At 45.6% G+C, this 20,679-nt stretch overlaps 1 long non-coding RNA gene across 1 annotated transcript in view; it reads left to right on the top strand.

The window, feature by feature from the left end:
- The first annotated feature begins 1,638 nt into the window (after positions 1-1,638).
- Positions 1,639-20,679, top strand: part of LOC122200243 — a 25,096-nt gene continuing 6,055 nt past the window's right edge. Inside the window, exons 1-2 of the long non-coding RNA XR_006193762.1 lie at positions 1,639-1,721; positions 4,165-4,255. This is a non-coding gene — a long non-coding RNA (uncharacterized LOC122200243). The remainder of the gene's footprint in view (positions 1,722-4,164; positions 4,256-20,679) is intronic.

The following is a 20,679-nucleotide window of genomic DNA, read 5'->3' as shown; positions in this document are numbered from 1 at the left end:
TCTGGCCATGGAAGAAAACATCACGAAAGGTCAAGAGGCAAGGCTGGGAGAGGAGGAGTGAAATGCCCACTCATGTCCACTCTGCTGCTCTGTAGGAGAAAAGCCCCAGACGTTTATTGATCAGTTTGACAGTGTTGACGGGGCTTTTGTGTTCTGTTTATGTGGCTGTCTTCTGGTCTAGACTGCTCCTCATTCGGCCTCAAATCCCCGGCCAGTCCAGTGCCTGGCACCTAGCAGGCCAGGCCGTGTTTATCAATCCCAGTTGAACTCTCCAGTTCAGTCTGGCACCAGACAAGTGGAAACAAAGCGTAAAAAGTCTGCCTTTAAAAAGCAAAATCCGGGGCGCCTGCGTGGCTCAGTCGGTTAAGCGTCCAACTTCGGCTCAGGTCATGATCTCACAGTTCGTGAGTTCAAGCCCCGCGTCAGGCTCTGTGCTGACAGCTCAGAGCCTGGAGCCTGCTTCACATTCTGTGTCTCCCTCTCTCTCTGCCCCTTCCCTGCTCATGCTGTGTTTCTCTCTCTGTCTCAAAAATAAACATTAAAAAAAATTTTTTTTTTAAATTAAAAAAAAATAAATAAATAAAAAGCAAAATCCTCTGCACTGCAGAACCAGCTAGCCCTAGTATCAGCAGTCCAGAAGCCTGGGTCCTTGGGGGTAAACTCATCAGGAGTTCCAGACAAAGACAGGGCTTGGGAGCCCCGGGGCGCCAAATGCCTCTTTATGGGGAAGAAGGTCTGGTTGGTGGCTTAAATGGAAACTTCCCACGTTTCCATATACAGTTTGGCCTCGGCATCCCAGAGGCACATCTTCTCTGCAAAGAGGGACTGAAGTCAGCTCTAGGGTCTCCTAACTCAAAGACCTTCATTTTGGTCTGTTCCTGTCTACTTTAGTGATGGCTCCCTGCCAGGAGAACCACGTGGGGAGCCCACGTGGACCTGGCCCATGTGGATCAGAGGAGGTCCACTATGGAAAAGCCACTGGCAATCGCATCCCTCTGCCTTGCTCCGTTTGTCACTAACCTGGGCCTGCTCCTATGTGTTTGTTCATTCAGCAAGTATTTATCAAGCACACATTCTGAGCCAAGAACTCAGCTGGGCACTGGCCCACGGCAAAGAGGCGAGGTCCCCCTGGGGTTCACCTTGCCAGCCTGTCTGCCTCTTTGCCCTCACCTCACCTCCTGGCCCTGCCCCCCTTGCTTATCAGGAGCAACCACACTCTCCTTCTGACTGCTTTTCCAGCTCGCCAAGCTTGGGCCTATTTTAGGACTTTTGTGTTTGCTGTTCCTTCTCCCTAGGGCTTTACAAGACCAGCTGCTTCTGCTCACGCAGTTCCAAGGTACCTCTTTCCCTGCTTAGAGAAGTGCCCACGGCCACCCTTGGACGCCCTTATTACTCTGAATCCACTTTATAATATTCATTTAGCACATATTGTTTGTTTCCTTCCTCCTGACGTTGGCCCCAAGAGAGAAGGGGCCCTTTCTGCTTTGCTGATGGTTTCCCCTTCCTGTGTGGAACAGGGCTTGGCAAACAGTGGGTGCCCGGGGAAGTACTGACTGAAGCAATCTCTGTGGCTGGGCTTTGTGACCTCACTTGGCCTCTAGGGGTACGTTGATCTCCCAGAGGGAGAAACATTTTATCCTTGGCGTGGCCTACATGGTTGATATGTTTGGAGAGAGAGATTGTGAAGCAAAGATGAAAAACTCTACCAATTTCAAAAGTTGGTGAGTTAATCAGATATGTGTCTTGACTGACACCAATCCTAGTTGATCCTGCTTGGATGGGGTGTTAGGCTACCAGGCCCTGCTCACTGCCAGATCCAGAGGGACTGCCAGGCTCTTTCAGAGCCAGCTGCCCAGCCCCCATTTCTGGATAAGGATGTGCTTCCTGGCCCTGGGCTGCCATGTGTACATCTGCAGCTGTCCTGGCCTCTCAGGTCGACCCAGGCCTTTGCTATGGGCATAGCAGCTTTACAGAAACAAGTCCTGGGCTCCCCAGGACTGCCCTGAACAGCAGACATCTCCATTGCTTATTGTGGAGGAGTCTGTCCCTCCAGTGCCTCTGTTCTCCCTGTCCACAGCATGTCTGCTCGTTGGGTTGATACGGGCCACTTTTCCTTCTTTTCATTTGGATGAAGTCTGACTTCTTTTCCTACCTGGTCTAAGCTAGTGCCTGGCCCAGTGGCACCAGTCTCATGGCCTTGAATGAAAGAAGTCCATTCCTTATATGGTTTTCAAAGCTCCTGAGAAAGTGGAGGTCTTTGGTTTTGTCTCTGGTGCACAGACAGCTATGGAATATCCTATGGGCATGCGCGAGAGAGGCCAGCTTGTCTGCTGGGATTGACCCAGGCTCTCTGGTGCCCCCCTGCCATCACGAGCAGTGAGCACACTTCTCTGGCCGGTCCACTTGGCTGCCAGCATCCTTGGGAAGCAAGGTATAAGCAAGCTGGTTAAACCTCGGTTAAAGCAGGTGCTGTAGTTTGATGGGCTGGGGCACCATGGGAGGCATCTAACCCCCACACCCTACTCCCTTCTTCGCTCTGTGAGCTGGGGATAGGGGAGGTGTGTTCATCTTTGTCCTTCCAAAATGCGGGGCATCCATGAGATCAAGAAAGAGACTTCCTGGGGCGCCTGGGTGGCTCAGTAGGTTAAGCGTTCAACTTTGGCTCAGGTCAGGATCTCGTGGTTTGTGAGTTGGAGCCCCGCGTCGGGCTCTGTGCTGACAGCTCAGAGCCTGGAGCCTGCTTCAGATTCTGTGTCTCCTTCTCTCTCTGCCCCTCCCCTGCTCACCCTCTGTCTCTCTCTGTCTCTCAATAATAAATAAGCGTTAAAAAGAAAGAAAGAAAGAAAGAGACTTCCTCCTTTGGAAGAAACAATGTTTGCCTATTGGTATAGCTCTTGGCCAAACAGTGCCCACATGCATTGCCCGAAGAAGGGGCCCTGAGAGAATGACAGACTTACTTCATTGGTTATTTATCATTATCAGGGCTCACATTCTAATTGCCCGCTTTCTCCCCTTAGTGCGCACCCCACTTCCCCACCACATGCAGGTGAAAGGTTTGAGCCCCATCAGCATTCTCCTTGCAGTCCACTCTCCTAGATGTGCTGAGTATTTTATCTCACTCAGTTCTCATGAAGTCGCCCCCTGGGGTTGGTATTTTAAGCATCATTTTGCAGGGGAGGGTGTAGAGGTTCCAAGATGTCTGTAATAGGCATGAAAAGTGTCGGGCACCGAGAGAGGACCTAGAGGTCTTCCCAGAGGGCAGACACCTGTCTGCATTTTCATGGATGAGTTGAAGGTTGCTGAATAGACAAGAGACAAAAGTATTCCGGGGAGAGGGAAATGATCTCTCAAAAGCTTCAAGGCAAGAAACAACCACCTGTGCAGGGGAACCAGGGGACAGTTATAGCTGCAGGTTGGAGAAGTCAGGAAGGCTGTATGTACCAGGCTAGGACAGTGTCCTGGGGCAATGCTGTGTGTGTGTGTGTGTGTGTGTGTGTGTGTGTGTGTGACATGCACATCTGTGCCTGTGCATGTGTGTATGCACGTGCATGTAAAGGTGTTTACTCTGGGCAGAATCATTGATAGGTTCTGGATTTGACCACCCTTCTGATAAGAGGCAGGTGATGCAGGAAGGTGGGCCTGCTGGTGGATAGACCAGCTGGGAGGTCATCCCGACTGCCCAGTAATACTAATTGGTGTTTACTGAATGCTTAGCACTCTGCAAGTATCATCTCAGATATCTTGCAACAACCCTTGAGGTGGGTATTAGTATTATCCCCCCATGTTGCCTACAAGGAAGCCAAAATTTCAAACCATGAAAGAACTTGCCCAAGGTCACACAGACTGGGATTTGAATATGGATCTCTGACTGGATTCCAAACCCTTGGCTGATAAGGGCTTACATTTGGGCAGGAATAGTGGGATTGAACATAGAGGAAAAGTCTGAGAATTATTTAGGAGTTAAAACTGGTGAATTTGGCAAGTGGAGGGATTCAGCGAATGAGCGAGGGGAGAAGCGAGGGGGAGAGCTCAGGTGAACTCCGGAGAGTGAAGAAAGGAAAGGTTTTGTGGAAACGATAGTGGTTTTGTGACCACGATTCAGCTGGTGTGATGGAGCTGGATCCTTAGCAATACAAAGATTGGCCCTCTGTGTTTCCTTCACAGCTGACCCGCCATCCATCTGTGCTCTCCCAGGACAGTGAGAAAAAGGTTGACTGGGATCGATCCAGAAGAACGCCCTGCCTGAGGCTTCCAGGTTGGTACCTACTCAGCTAATCTGCTGTCTCTATACACGGTTGTCCCATCAGTTACTAAGCCCCATCTCCAGGTTGGTACCAAGGCAGTTAATCTGCTGTCTCTGCACATGGTGGTCCCGTCAGTTACTAAGCCCCTGACGGCATTGTTATCACATCCCACTTCTCCATCTGGAATCGTGAAACCAGAGATACTGCTCTTTTCTGCTCTTCATCTAACAACTCTATCAGAAAAGGAAACAAGAGACGTCAGGTGCAGCGGGTTCTTGATGGACCCATGCTGGAGACCATGGCAGCTCTTCCCGAAGGCTTGAAAGCTCCCTGTTAAATAAGCAGATCTGGAATTTATCCTGGGATGGACTCAGGCACACCTTCTGTCCCTTTAGGAAGATTAAGGCATTTGCTTGTTTCTTGCCCGTTACAACAACATTCAACAAATTTTAATTGAGGGCTTGCTATGTAACAGGCATGCCTTTTGTCCCTTTCCTTATACTAGGGGACTCTTAGAGGGTTCCCAACAGCATGGGAGCACTCTGCGTGTCATCCTCCACCCATTGAATATAATTCTTCTGGGTCAAGAGGTATAACTTCATTTCAACAATCTGCATGCTGTGCGGATTGGTAAATTCTCCTTATTGGTGTTCATTCTAGATGTTCTTTTTTTTAATGTTTATTTATTTTTGAGAGTGAGAGAGACAGAGCGTGAGCAGGGGAGGAGCAGGTAGAGAGGGAGACACAGAATCCGAAGCAGGCTCCAGGGTCTGAGCTGTCAGCACAGAGCCTGGCGCGGGGCTTGAACTCACGAACCGAGAGATCACGACCTGAGCCAAAGTCGGACGCTCAACTGACTGAGCTACCGGGCACCCCTAGATGTCCTAATCTGAAGATTTTGGTCCACGATAGGAAGATGGAGGCAATGCAGGAGCTCAAGAGGGCTGCTTTTGTTCATGTTAAACCACTAGTGCTAGGAGGATAGGAGGGACCAGACAGCAGATACTTTTTGAGAAAGTTCTAGGTTTTGTTTATTTGTTTGCTTTGAATGCGTCATTCCATGTAATCCTCACAACACATCTGCAGTGTAAGAACTACTAGTCCCATCTTATGGATGGGGAAACTGAGGTTTGGAGAGGTTAGGGAAATCACCCATGGTCGTACACCCAGCCCTTGAGAGGTGGATCTGGCCCTTCTGTTCTCATTGCTCTGACTCTCCTCAGGAAGGTGCTTTATGTCACCATCCTTGGCTCATTCCGGCCTCAGCCTTGCTAACATGATACTTAAAGGTTTGTGTCACTCCTTTGTAGTCATCCCGTGCAACCACGTTTCTCCCACATCGGAGTCATTTGCAATTGGATTGTCGGAATTTCAGTTTTGAAAGTCATCTCTCCAGAGCTGTCTTCCCGCATAAAGTCATGGGACCAGCCTCTTTCCTGCAGAGGTTTTTGTAATCTGCCTTCGTAATGTCCGAGGTACACGTGAGACCGTGCCCAGCTTCTCCCCCTCGAATAGCGTGACCTGTGAGATGACCTGGCTACGATTCCTCAGGAGTTTTTTTCCCTTGTTCTTTCACCAAGCAATTCACCCTCGTTGGAGCAGAATTAGGTTCCAAATAGATGTTGTGCTCTGTCCCCAACCTCTGCTTTCCGAGAGGTTACATTGCTGAGGCAAGCCACGAATGTATTGAATGTTCGCTGCTTTTTCCCTCAGTGATAGGTCCTGCAATGAAAAGTAGTTGTCAATAAGATTGATTAGGCAATTTAGACTGGGAAATATTTCCGTGGGTTTTATTTTTGTTAGGAATTTGGATTTGTCTCTGTGACAGCTTGCGAGGGACTTAACTTGGATCTCCACCTGAGTGTGTTTAGCTAATACGAAACTGTACGGCTCTGAGAAGAATTAGACTGCCGTGTGTGTGCAATTTTACGTGACGCAACGTTAGGAGACTTTGTATGAGGTAGACAATGTAGAGGAGTGGTTAAGACCATTTGTTTTTAGAGACAAACATGTGGATTCCAGTGTTTTCTCAACATTTCATTGGCTCTGAGATTTGGATAGACTCCTATCATCTTTACGCTGTATTTTTTCCCACCTGTAAAGAGGTTGGTGATACAGGTGGTGATATGGGCATATGGGCCTCTCATAGGGCATCCGGGGACTAAAGGGAATAATGTAGGTAAACGCTTAACACAGTGCGTGGCACGTGGTAACATAATTAACTTGGGATACTATTATTATGAACAACGGCATCTGTTCTAATGGGGAACTGTTTCCGTTTGCATCTATGTGTGTGAATCTGAGTATGAAAATCTGAGTACATGCTTCTGGGATATTTTAGTCTCACTGCTAGCGTTTAACACAGACATTCATAGGTATCCCATAGTGTGCCCTGAGGGCAGGGTGGGGCTGAAGAGTGGAGTCCTACATCAAGCATCAGAAGAGCAGGGAGCATCTAAATTGGAGAGGAGAGGTGGCCTCGAAAATGTTGGGTCAGAGCATGAGAGTCCCTCAGAGATGAGAAGGGTCTCAGCAGGGAGGAAGGTGGAGGGAGAGTTCTTGTGCGTTTTCTACAAAGCACAGGACGGAGATCAAGAGGTGAAGATAGTTTTCTTTCAGAGACAGAGAGAGAGGGAGGTGGAGATCTGACACGCCAGGTCGCACTGGGCTTTGGGAGGGGGCTCCTCCCCAGGGAAGTGCTCCTGGCTGGCCTGCCTGGAGGTCAAACCAAAAATCTCTCAGGACTCATTTCCCTATCCGGGTTTCAGCGGAAAGAGCAGTGGCCTGCAGAAACTCCAACTTTGATTTCCAGACAGTACAACATTTGTTTTTAGAAAAAGAAAAAAAAAAGAAAAAAAGAAAAACCCAGCCCGCTCAGAGGTGACAAGGGTGACAGAGCTACAATTATCACCTGCTCCTCAGCACCTAGTGTATCGTGGGAAAGGGACTGACAGCTCTGAACTCTCTTTGTGTGGGGAGCTGAAGCCCCCAACCTCTGCTGAGAACATTTGACACAGACAGACAGCTGGGGCCGACGAGGGGGTGGGTGGGGGTGGAGGGGGCTGTCACCTCCTCCCTTTGTCTTTATGCTGTGGGAGTGGGCTGAGAGGCCTTCCACGTATTTCCATTCTTGGGGGGATTTTTGTAATACTCAGCTCGGCGTCACTTTAGAGTCTTCTCAGGGTGTCAGACCTTACACACAAGAAAAGGAGAGAGCAACGGTGTTGAGAGGAGCTGACCTCGGAGAGGGGGCAGGATGGAGGAGTGACCTCCAGAGGGCGCCAGAGTGATTCTATGTTAAGGAGCTGCAGTAGGCGACCTTCGTTACTGGCGTAAGGAGGAAGGGCTTTTGGCACAAAGATCCAGGATAAAACCTGATTCTACCTGAAACTAATATAAAACTCTAAGTTAACAGTACTTGAATTTAAAAAATAATAAGTCATATATATGATATATATATTTTATATATGATATATATGATATTTTATGATATATATTTTTTATATATGATATATATTATATATATACATATACATATGTATACATATACATATATATATATGATATTTTACTTGAATTTAAAAAATGAATATATACCCAAACTAGGGAGTAGTGCTTGGGGAGGACCTCCAGTTCATCAGAATAACGTTTGTCGTTTGGCCTCCTTCTGCAATTAGTGCTCTTCTCCACTGCCCTGTAGTGCTGGGGCAGGGAGAAGAGGCTCAGAGACTTGTAGCTGGGAAAATGTGCAAACTCCCGGGGAGAAGGCTTCCCGGCTGGTTCTCACCACCACCACCAGGAAATGAAATCCTCCAGGCGTTCTCTGCAGTTCAGCTGTTTGGCCTCTAGAGGGGCGCCCTAGAGCCACTAGTGTTCGGTTCCACTACCCACTAGCCAGGGGGACGGGTTCACTAGAGCAGCCTCAACCACGGTCACCCCCAATGTCCACCGGCACTTCCGGTGACCACCCACCCTGGCTGCCCCGTGGTCCTTTTGGTACTCATCTTGTAATTGGTGTCGTAGCCTCTTGCTCCTCAAAGAGTGCTCTCTGTATCCTCAGCATCCTGTCATCTGAGTGCTTGTTAGAAATGCAAGATCTCAGTCCTCCTCCCTCAGCAGACATACTGGGTTAGAATCTGCATTTTGGGGGTTGAGTGTCAGACTCCGGATTTCAGCTTAGGTCATGATCCCAGGGTCGTGGGACAGAGCCCCCCATCAGGTTCCAGCGTCTGTGCTGAGTATGAGTAAGATTCTCTCTCTCCCTGGGGCATCTGGGTGGCTCAGTCAGTTAAGTGTCTGACTTCAGCTCAGGTTATGATCTCATAGTTTCTGGGGGTTCGAGCCCCATGCCGGGCTGTGTGCTGACACCTAGGAGCCTCTCTCTCTCTGTCTCTCTCTCTCTCTCTCAAAAATAAATAACATTAAAAAAAAAAGAATCTTTTTTTTTTTGTCTCTCTGTCTCATGCTCTCTCTCTCTGTCTCTCTCTGTCTCTCTCAAAAATAAATAACATTAAAAAAAAAAGAATCACTCTCTCATTCTGTCTCTCTCCCTGTGTCCCTCTCCCCCACTCACACGCTCTCTCCTCTCTCAAATTAAAAAAAAAAAAATCTGCACTTTAACAATATCCCCGGGAAATATGTATGCACATTCAAGTCTGAGAAACATAGCCCTGCTCCCCTATGGGCTATCATGATAAGGGTGACTTTCAAGATAACCTCTGGCTTCTCAGCACCCCAGTCAGAGAACATGGCACAGAGAAATGGTCACAGGCATCTTGGCTAGAAGTCAGAGCCAAGTAGCACCCCTGAGATTTTGCATTTCCAATAAGCACTCAGGTGACAGGATTCCGCTGATCCAGGGAGCCCTCCTTGAGGAGCTAGAAGCTATAGCCCCAGTTATAGGATGAGTACAAAAAAACCCACGAGCCCTGAGTGTGTGCCAGGCATGTTTAGGCATCCTCTGATCTCAGCCTGTACTCTCTCTGCAAGGGAGGGTGCTAGTCCCCATATACGAAGGAGCAAACTGAGGATCAGAGAGGCTTGGAACTAGCTCATGTCTCCAGAGCTAGCAAAGAGGCCAGATGGATGAGGAGAGAAGGGAGTTCCAGCCCAGAAACAGCCTGCGCGGAAGCACAGAGGTGGGAGACTGGGTCATCATCGGCATCAGGGTTAAGAAGCCCTATATGCATATGCATATGCATAATGTGTTCATTCATTCAGCCCAAGCTACTTACTGAGTACCCACTGTGTGCCATGCTGTGTGCTGGGCAAAGTAGTTACCACGTGGAGTAGGGCAGATACAATCTCTACTCTCGAGGAGCTTTCTACTGGGGGAGAGTCACTACAAACAATTTAATTACAATTGAGTTAAGAACCACAAGGCATCAAAAGGGAATCTAGCTTCATCTTGGAGGAGAGGATACTGTGTATAAACCCATAGGAGACATCCCTTCATTTAGGGCCCCCTGCTTTTCAGAGCTCCTAGATCTGCTGTTTTCTTTCTGGGTTGGTGGCTCATCTCCTTCTGCCCATAAGCTGAAATCCTGGCCCAAAGGGATGCTGGACAAAGGGAGCAGGGGCCAGAGCCCAGGATATCCCCCTTGGGTCTCTGCATGGAGTGGGTGGTACAGAACACGACTTTGTTTTTTCTCACATCAAAAGCCCTGGAAGGCTGTAGTTAATGCATTTTCACGGCCAAGTGTCCTTGTGAGGAGGTTCCAGAGGAAGGCCACGTCAAGCACGGCCTGATCTTTCGTTCTTCTCCCTGACAAACACCTCTCACACTCAGACACAGCTGGGGCTCTTTCCCATGTTTCTATACTATGGCTGTGCTTTGATTTGGGGGCTCCAATTTTCTCACTTGGGTTCTGGCAGCCTGCAAATGACCCAGACGATGAATGGTTCCAGCAAATGACCTTGGCACATGGGGCAGCTGCAGTGACCAGCCAGGGCACTGGGGAGGCTGTATTGCCATGGTGGAAGTCATGAGCATGGTAGTTTCCATTGGCCTGTTTCAGTTGTCTGTTGCTGCTCAAAAAATCACCCCAAAACTATCAGAACAAATAGCTGAAATGAACAGTGACGCCTTATATCTAGTAGTTCTGTGTGTTGATTGGGCCGGGAGCTGGGAGGTTTTTATTTTACAAGATGCAGCTGAGATCACTCATGAGGCCACGTTCACCTGGGGGCCAGATAGCGCTGGAGCATCCAAGATGACCTGTCCTCCCTCATCCACGTGGTCTCCCATCTTTCAGTAGTTTAAGCTTCTCTACAACATGGCAGGCAGCTTCCAAGAGGGTGCATTCCCAGAGGACAAGCCCCGGTGTACAAGCACTAATCCAGCTTCTGGTTGCATCATGCTTGCTAATGTCCCACTGGCCGAAGCAAGTCACATGACCAAGTCCGGCATCACTGTGGGAGGGGACTGTACCAGGGGGTAACCCTCAGGAGTTGTGGCGCAGTGGGGACTTGAGGAGGCAAAGTCTAGAAAATAAGAGCAGTCCTGGGAGGTACATGTAGCTTTAACATATTTCATTCAGTTATTCAATAAGTAGTAAGTCACTCCAACCAGTACCAGGCACTGTGCAGACCGTGAGCAAAGATACCAAGATGGCCAAGACACCAGCCCTGCTCTCAAGGAGCCCACGGATCACTGGCTACAGACAGGCAGATAATGCTATCATGTGTGTGACCTGTACCTGGGCTGAGTGTTGCCTTGGATCCTCCAGGGTCAAAGAGGAGAGAAATTTGAGTCAGACTTGGGGGGCAAAGAAGGCTTCCCTGGGGAAGGAACACTGGAGCTGAGTTTTGGGGCAATAATGGCAGTTGACTGGGTGGATTTGCAGTTTAGGGATTCCAAACACAGGAGATAGAGTGTGGCAAGGCCCAGAGAGAAGAAATGTTTTGACACCACCCGAAAATGAGAGGTGTTCCTTGTTCCACACGTCTAGAAGGAAGAGATGAGCAAAGAAAACCTAGAACCTGAAGGCTCGTCTGTCATGCCCTAATCCTTTGAGACCAAGGGCGAGCATTAGAAAGACATCTTCTTTGTGCATAAATGCATTTAAAATTTTCGGTGATAAAACATGTTTACTTGTGTAGAAAATAATACAATGGGGAAAACATCATTCTGGCCGCTACCCACTGAATAAGGAGACTGTGCCAAAACATAGTTATGATTTGATGGCAGCCTGAAAGGATCCAAGGCAGTTGGAATGAGGACCAGGGGGAGACACGGGAGAGGGGCTTAGGAAGTCACAAATGTGAGATTTGGTGCAGGGGAAATAGGAGGGCGAAAGAGGAAGAGATAAGGATAATACTGTCTCGTGCTGCCCCAGCACCTGTCTACAGGGGGCGCAGAAAGTATAGCACCGACCAGAGGAATTGCTTTGGAGTTTGGGTGCCCGGAAAGGAGGGACTTCTTGGAAAGGACAAGGTTGATCTGTATTAATACACCATCCACTTTGTAGGCATTCCACAAATAAATGTGGTCCAGACAGAATGTGTACCTCAGTGGCAAACAGCTGGGGCTTCTGAGTTTCTCTAGTAGAAATACTGGGGTTCTATCCTGGCTCAGGTGCTGGGTGCTTTCGATGTGATGTTAGGTAAGCTCTGTGATGTTAGGTAAGCTATCTAAACTCTCTATGCCTTGGTCTCCTCATCCTGGAAAGAAGGATATTTTATAAGGTTATTGTAAGGGTAATATAGGAATCAGGCTTGCAACATCTTCAAAGGGCACTGAACATAGAAAGCACTCAATAAATCCAGGTGGAAGAATTACTAACAGTTTTGATCTGTTTATGGAATAGGTACAGCCTTCGAGTGGTTCAAAATTCAGAACATTTAAAATTATGTGCATAAAGAAAAGTCTGTTTCTTTTTACCACTGTCCTCTAAGTAAGTAGGTTTTCTCTCTGGCAGTGACAAATGTTACTGGTTTCTCAGGCATTCTTTTAAGACAGTTTATGTATGTCCAAGAAAACACCTGTACTCTCTGTCTTATTATTATACAAGTGGAGATAATACTTTCTAACACTATAGTTCACTTCTACCCCCACTTTTTGGCTATAATTTTTCATTAGTGTAAAGGCACTTTCTTTAGTCTTTTCCTAATGTGCAGGCTTTTACTGTTACAGTGTTTGTAATGTTACAAGCATTATTTCACTCATGCTGGAGTATAGCTAAAGATAAATTTCTGGAAGTAGAATTTCTGGGTCAAAAGAGTTCATGTGTTTTTAATTTTGTTAGCTATTGCTAAGCTCCACAGAAGTTACACTAATTCACTTCCACCAACACTGTGTGAATCTGGTGAACATGTTCGGAAACACGTCATTGGAGAGACTGTAAACTGGGATAAGGTCTAAGAGAGTAATTCAGCGATAGCTAGCATTTTGGTATTTGCCAATGTGATGGGCAGCAAATGGTACTTCTGCATAGTTTTATTTTTCATTTCTCTTACTGTGTGCAGTTAAGCACTTTTCCCCCCCTATGCTAAAACCCATTAACATTTCCCTTTCAGCAAACTGTTCCAAATAATTCTGTTCATTTTCCTATTGTGTTCTTAGGGTTTTTTTTTTTCTCATTGATTTGTGGACCTTTATTTACTAAAGGAGTTGTAGTATGACTTGCAAATATTTTTTCAATTCTTACTTTGTCTTTTTATCTCATGTGTGGAGGTTTTTGCTATGCCATTCTCTAAAAACATTTGTTAATGATTTTTTTAGTTTTTCTTATATGGCTTTTGATATCTGAGTCATTTTTAGTTCATTCATACTCTGACACGATAAAGAAGTTCTATCATGTTTTCTTCTGGCATCACTAAGGTATCCGTTTTGCATTTATTTTTTATTTAATTATTTTTGAGAGAGAGAGTGGAGTGCAAGTAGGGGAGGGGCAGAGGGAGAAAAAGAGAATCTGAAGCAAGCTGCACGCCCAGCGGGGAGCTGGACATGGGGCTCGATTCAACCACCTCAAGATCACGACCTGAGCCAAAATCAAGTCAGACGCCCAAACCGACTGAACCACCCAGGTGCCCCTCAGTTTTGCCTTTAAAACTGTTACTCATTTGGAAGCGCTTGGATAGCCCAGTCAGTTTGAGCCCAAGCTCGGGTAATCTCATGGTTCGCGAGTTCGAACCCTGCATGGGGCTTTCTGCTCTCAGCACAGAGCCTGCTTCAGATCCTTTGTCCCCTCTTTCTCTGCCCCTCTCCCTGCTCACTCACTCTCTCAAAAATAAATAAACATTAAAAAAATAAAACTGTTACTCATTTGGAATTTCTTCTTATGTAGGTATTGTATGAATACAATTGAATGTCTTTGGAGGGGTTTCCATCGTATTTTCCCAGCATCATTAAAAAAAAAAAAATTTGTCTTTTCTGACTTGAGATGCCTCCTTCATAATGTATTAATTCCCCAAGTGATTTGGGTTTATTTCTGGTCTTTCTATACTATTCCAACGATCTGTCAGAATATTCATATACCATATCACAATGCTTTCATTTTTGTAGCTTTATAATGTATTTGAATATAAAGATTAGTGCCATCTCATTGCTATTTTTTTTTCATAGTATCCTGGGTTTTTTGTTCATTTTCCCACATGAACTTCAAAACAGCTGGACAGTACTTTTTACATCAATTTTAATTCATAGATTGAGGAGAATTTACATTTTTATAATCTTGAATGTTGCCAAGACCATAGCATGCCTCGTCATTCGTTCAAGCCTTCTTTTGTGTTTTTTAGTTTTCTTCACACCAGTCTTGCACATCTATCATTAATTTTCATTACTTGGTATTTCATCTTTATCCATATGTGTATTTTTTGCTGTTGTAAATGGAGTCTTATCTTCTCTTCAGCCTTCAGATTGTTGTTTGCTTCCGTGAAAGCTCTGTATGTGAGTTTTGTACCCACCAGCTTAGTGAGTTCTCTTACTGTTCATGATGGTTTATTTGGTGTTTTTATTCCCCATTAGATGTTTGGACCTTCCCATATGACAATAGTGAAAATTTTGCCTTCTCCTTTCCAATGTCTAAACACACACACAGACACACACACACACACACAGAATCCGAAGCAGCCTCCAGGCCCTGAGCTGTCAGCACAGAGCCCGATGCAGGGCTCGAACTCACGAACTGTGAGATCATGACCTGAGCCGAAGTCAGACGCTCAACCAACTGAGCCACCCAGGCACCCCTGAAGTTTTTTCTAATAAATACATTTAGCTCATTACTATGGATTTATATGACTATATGTTTGGTCTTAGTTCTAATGCTTTTACATTCTGCTTTCTAAATTTTTCTTTATGAAACTTTATGTTTGGACCTCCCATTTGACAATAGTGAAAATTTTGCCTTCTCCTTTCCAATGTCTACAAATCTGTTTCTTTCTAAGTCTAATTGCATTGGTGAGATTTCTCGAATGGAGTTATCACTGGAGATAGTGTGCATCTTTTCTGCATTCCTACCATTAATGGATATGCTTCTGATGTTTCCACATTAAACTCAGGTTCAGAAAGATGTATTTTATTGCATTGAGGGAGTATTCATGTATTCTTTTTTTATTGGTTGGTTCGTTGTTTGTTATGAGAGAGAGTGAAAGAGGGCAAGTGGGGGAGAGAGACACAGGGAGACAGAGAGACAGAAAGAGAGATAGATAGATAGAAACAGAGAGAGAGGGAGACACAGAATCGGAAGCAGGCTCCAGGCTCTGAGCTGTCAACACAGAGCCTGACGTGCAGCTCAAATTCACAAACTGTGAGATCATGACCTGAGCCAAGGTCAGACACTTAGCTCAAGTCCGACACTTAACAGACTGAGCCATCCAGGTGCCCCTGGTAGAATTCCTTCCTCCTTCCTTCCTTCCTTCCTTCCTTCCTTCCTTCCTTCCTTCCTTCCTCTTTCTTTCTTTCTTTCTTTCTTTCTTTCTTTCTTTCTTTCTTTCTTTTTCTTCTTTCTTTCTTTCTTTCTTTCTTTCTTTCTTTCTAGAAATTTTAAGGAATCACTCTTTTTCTTTTTCTTCTTTTAAAAATAGCCTTAAAAACTCACCTTATAAAAATTTCAGTAGTTTTATGAAGAGAAAGTTTACTAGCCTTTTCTATTTGCTTGTTCGTAATTAGTCTGTTTAAATTTCCTATCTTTTATAGAATCAATTCAGATTATTACATGACTTATGCAATTGTTCATTCCCTTGAAATTTTCAAACGTATTTACATAGAATTGAGTAAAGTACTGGTTTAATTTCCTTTATACACATAGTTCCCCCCTCCTCCACTCCATATGCCTTATTTGCTAGACTTTTGCTTTCTTTTTTTTATTAATTAGATTACTTACTTACTTATTTATGCTTCTAAAGCCAGCTCTCAGATTTATTCTAACATTTTCCTTTTTAAATTAATATATTTATTTCTGCTCTCAGCTATTAAATCCTCCCTTCTGCTTTCCTAAAGGTTGTTTTATTATTTTTATAGCTTCTAGAATTGAATGTTTACTTGATTTATTTTCTATCACCTTGATTACTAATACTATTGAATGAAATAAATTTCCCTGTTGATATTGCTTTAGCTGTATCCAGTAGGACTTATATATATCGCCTTAATTTTCATGTTCTAGATATTCTGTCATATTTATTTGAATTTCTTTTTTTACTGAAGAGTTCTTTTTTTTAATGTTTATTTTATTTTTGAGAGACAGAGCACGAGCAGGATAGGGGCAGAGAGAGAGGGAAGCAGAGGATACGTAGCAGACCCTGAGCTGTCAGCACAGAGCCTGACTCAGGGCTTGAACTCACAAACCGTGAGATCGTGACCCGAGCCCAAGTCAGAGACTTAACTGACTGAGCCACCCAGGCACCCCTTAAGAGTTGTTTTAAAAAGACTTAAACGTTTATTTTTAAACGTATTTTTTTTTTAGTTTGGTTTTATTATTCATTTCTGGTTTTAGTATAGTATGACCAGAGAATGAATTTTGTACTTTTTACTTTGGATGGATTTTGAGTGAAGATATTTTCTCTATGTTGAGGATATGGAGTTGGAAATACATACATTTTTAATTTTTTAATTTTTAATGTTTATTTATATTTTTGAGAGAGAGGGAGAGAGAAAGCACAAGCAGAGGAGGGGCAGAGAGAGGGTGACACAGAACCTGAAGCAGGCTCCAGTCTCTGAGCTGTCAGCACAGAGCCCAATGTGGGGCTCAAACTCACAAACTGAGGGATCATGACCTGAGCTGAAGTCAGACGCTTAACCAGCTGAGCCACCCAGGTGCCCCTAGATCCTTTTTTTCTAAGTGTGGCTTTTATTTTTTATTTTTTTTAGACGTTTTTATTTATTTATTTTTGAGAGAGAGAAAGAGCGCAGACACACACATGCCCATGCACGTGAGTGGGGGAGGGGCAGACACACACACACACACACACACACACACACACACACACACACAGAATCCGAAGCAGCCTCCAGGCTCTGAGCTGTCAGCACAGAGCCCAACGCGGGGCTCTAACTCACGAACTGTGAGATCATGACCTGAGCCGAAGTCAGACGCTCAACCAAATGAGCCACCCGGGTGCCCCTGAAGTTTTTTCTAATAAATACATTTAGCTCATTGCTATGGATTTATATGACTACATGTTTGGTCTTAGTTCTAATGTTATTTTTACATTCTGCTTTCTAATTTTTTTCTTTATGAAACTTTCTCTCTGCAGACTATGCACCCTATCCCTTCTCTCTGCACCCTATCCCCCACTTTGTGTAACTTAGAAAGTCTATATTTTTCTGGTAGTTACCATTGTAACCATAACTTTATATAATATGCTTAATCCCCTCTTTCTTTCGACAGTATCTATTAATTCTCTATATAATACATCAATCTTCTATTTCTTTAGATAATAGGTAGTCATTTCTTTCATATCTTTGTTCATTGCCTTGGGTTCACTGAGATAATTGCCTCATTACTTTCTTTTTAAAAAATCATGTGAAATACTTAGTCACCATTTATTTGGCTCGGTGAAAACATTTTCCCTGTTGATTCTTCTTCATCTATTTGTTTTTCCTCTTTCTTTCTTCCCTTTCTCTTGCATTTTTGGTATGGACCCTGTGCTGGTTCCTTTTCAAATACTGGCTTTGGAAGGTGGGAGTTTTTCCCTGAACCAGCTGTTGGTATGTGTGTGGGGCTGGCTGGACCGCATTTCCGGTCACCAGAATTTTTCCTTAGGACTCAGGGTTTTGTGCGTGAGTGGTGTGGGCTTTGCCTCAATGCAGCTGGGGAAGGCAGGCATTTATGTGGTAATTCATAGGGCAAAGCGTCTCTCCTCGCCACTGTCACTGAGATGGACCGTTTCTCACATACGTGGCTTGTCTGTGTGACACCGGCCCGTGTCCCACCTTCTCTGCTTCATGGAATTGGGTCCAGAGACTCTCTTGGGACCGCCCCGGATACTCTGTTCCTGCTTTTGAAATCGGAGAGTTTAGGTTTCACATGTCACCTTTTGGAAATGTATTTTGCAAGTTTTTCTTCTGTAAAGAACAGCAGTGAGCTCCATTGCTGGGGCTTCCCCTCTCCCCTTTTCCTGCTGGATTCTCACGATCGGGGTGACATTCCCGTGGTCTCTTCTGCTTTACGAAGGCTAAGTTTGTGTTCCTGCATCACATATGCCTTGTTGCGTGGAGGCGATTTCCTCGAGAAGGAAGGAGTGCCAGCCTCTGGTCACCCTGGAAGTTGACTGTCCTGGCCGATACTATGATCATCACAGGTGTGTTGCTGGGGAGGGGGTCACAGTCAGGGTGGCCGGACTGGAAACAGGGGAACGGCTTCCAGAAGCCCTGCCAGGTGTCAGAGAGGTCTGAGTCTTCCAGCTTTAGGAGATGGGAGACCAGGGGAGGGTGAGAACACTCTCACTCACAAGCAGGCCCTCAGCTCCTGACAACCACCCACAGGGGCAGGAAGTAGGGAACCGGATGCAACCCTGCCTCCTGACAACCCAGAATCCTCTCTGTTCCTGGCAAGGACTCCGTGACTTTCAACAAATTTGGCACAGAGGGGAGCCAGAGTGTGCACCTTATGTTTACAGATGGAACAGCCAATAGTTGAACAGGAAGGGAACGTCCCAGCAAATGAACTCCCTGGTTTCCAGCCACGAGCTCTCTCTCTTCTTGAACATTCTGCCTCACAAACCATCCTACCAGGCTTCGGTCTGAAGCATGAGTTCCCAGGAAGAACACTCGCAGTGCCCTGAATTGAATGGCTTTTCCCTGCAGGTGGACTTTTTCCAAACCAGCTCCATTCCCAGCCCCTGCCGGGCCTCACCCTCTGATGCATCCTTCAGAGTCCAGCCTTCCTTGACTTTTCTCCATTCTCTCCTGCCCTGACCTTGAACTTCCTTTGGATCTTCCACTTAGCCCCTTATTTTGAAAGATTCTGCATTTGTTCTTTTGCTCTTACTCTTTTCTAGGCTTAAAACTCTCTTTCCCCTTATTTTCCATTATTTGTTCCCTCACGTTACTTGGGTCTCTGCTTAAAAGTCATCTGCTCAGAGGGGTTGTCCCTGGTCACCCTATATAAAATAACACCCCCAGTTACCCTCTAACCAATTTACTTGTGTTCATAACAAGTTATTTTATAGATGTTTTTGTTTGTTAGTTGTCTGTCTTCCCCCCTAGCATGAGAGCAAAGACTTTATTTGTTATGTATGGCACTGTGTTCTTGGCAAGTGGATAAGATAGACGCTACATAAATATTATAGGAAGGAAGGAAAGATTGCTATATTCACACATCACACCGAACTAGCACTTATATATTATATTTTACTTGCCTGTTTCTCTCTTTAAACTGTCGTGTCTTTGAGGATAGTTCATCCTAGTGTCTTAGACAATGGCTGCTTCTGCATAGTAGAGGCTCTATCTATGTTTATTGAATTGAATCAACCACACCATGTCTGTCCCAAAGTGAAGAAAAGAAGTTTATCTGCAGAGACCTTGGGGAATAAGGTAATATCTGCTCTGACACCCCCCTATCATCTATCCCACCTCTTCTCCGGGGAGTTCTTTATATGCAAAAGCAACAGTTGGGATGTGGACATTTTTTTTATAAGCAGTAGATTGCATTTGATCAGGAACCACAAGTGTGTCTAAGAGGGCTGGCTGAGGCTCGCCACTCCCATGCCCCGGTCTGTGGGTGGAGGTGAGTGGGGCAGCTCTCCCCATCAGCCTGCCGTCTAATTGATTACTCCCCACTCTCCCAACACACACAGGCGCTTACTAGTGGAGTTAGGAGGAAAGAGAAGCAGCCAGTAATTTTGAGAGCTCTGGGAGTTCACTGCCACTCCTTACAGGAAATTGTTCGGTTCCCTTCCTGGACCCATCAGTCAGCCCCAGTTTCCCAAATTAAAATCAGCACCTGGAAGCCATGTTCTGACAGCGATTCTATACAGAGGATCCATCTGGTTGTATCCAGCCGAGATCCCCTGTAGGATTGCTCAGGCTCAAATAATTAATGGAAGAATATTACACTGCCAAACACATCAAGCAGTTTGCCAAGAGTGGAAGGGGAGCCCTCAGGACTGGGGAGGTCCCATACATAGCTCCCCCGCCCCCTATGTCTGTCTATGAACTGGAGCTGGTGACATCGGATGTACCCTCAGGGGCCATCTGGCCATGAAGTTCCCAACCAGGGGGCCAGGACATCTGATGTGTTGCCAGGACTTGGGGTCTGTGCTGCACACAGTTGGGGACAAACAACCAAGTAATAAAAATTGCAAATGATTTATTTCATAAAGAACGTAAATGATAGTGGATCTGAAGTTACAGTTGATAACTTAATTGAATTCTGTTAGCCTCCTTGGCTGAAAAAGAAAGAGTTGGGCATTGTACTAGCATGAGTAGCTCAGATTAATAGCATCACCATGGGGATCTCTGCAGAAAAAGGTTGAGAATCGTGGCCCCAGTCTGGGCTTCTTGTCAATGATGGAATCACATCCTTGGCATACTGTCCGGTCTCTGCTTGAAAACTGCCAGTGTGGTGGTCTCCATATCCTCAGACGGCAGCTCGATTAGACAGAAAGCTCTTATCCCAATTGAATTGCTTCTGGTTTCCACACATTGCCCTGATTTTCCCACCTAGAGAGAGAGGATCTTTCCTACAAGCTCCCAGACACTGTGTTCATATCATCTGGGGTACCGTCACTCTTTCTTTTTAATTCCAGCTCCTGCCTCTTTGTGGTAGGGCTGAGAAAATGTTTGGGAATATTCTCCCTAAAGGCAGTCCTTAATCACTGAGTGAAGGGCCCCCTCCCATTGGCTGGGGTAATTCTGAGGCATGTCTATGCACGGTGATCCAGATTTTTCCTGCAGGACGGGGCTTGAGTCACCTGTGGGGAAGCTGGTTTATTAACATACCGTCTATCGGCTGCTTTTCTCCTTTGTATCACTCCTCTCTGTGCTTCTTGTACC

This window comes from Panthera leo, chromosome D1 (assembly GCF_018350215.1).
Source record: "Panthera leo isolate Ple1 chromosome D1, P.leo_Ple1_pat1.1, whole genome shotgun sequence".
Lineage (NCBI taxonomy): Eukaryota > Metazoa > Chordata > Mammalia > Carnivora > Felidae > Panthera > Panthera leo.
This window is presented reverse-complemented; position numbering and strand designations above follow the sequence as displayed.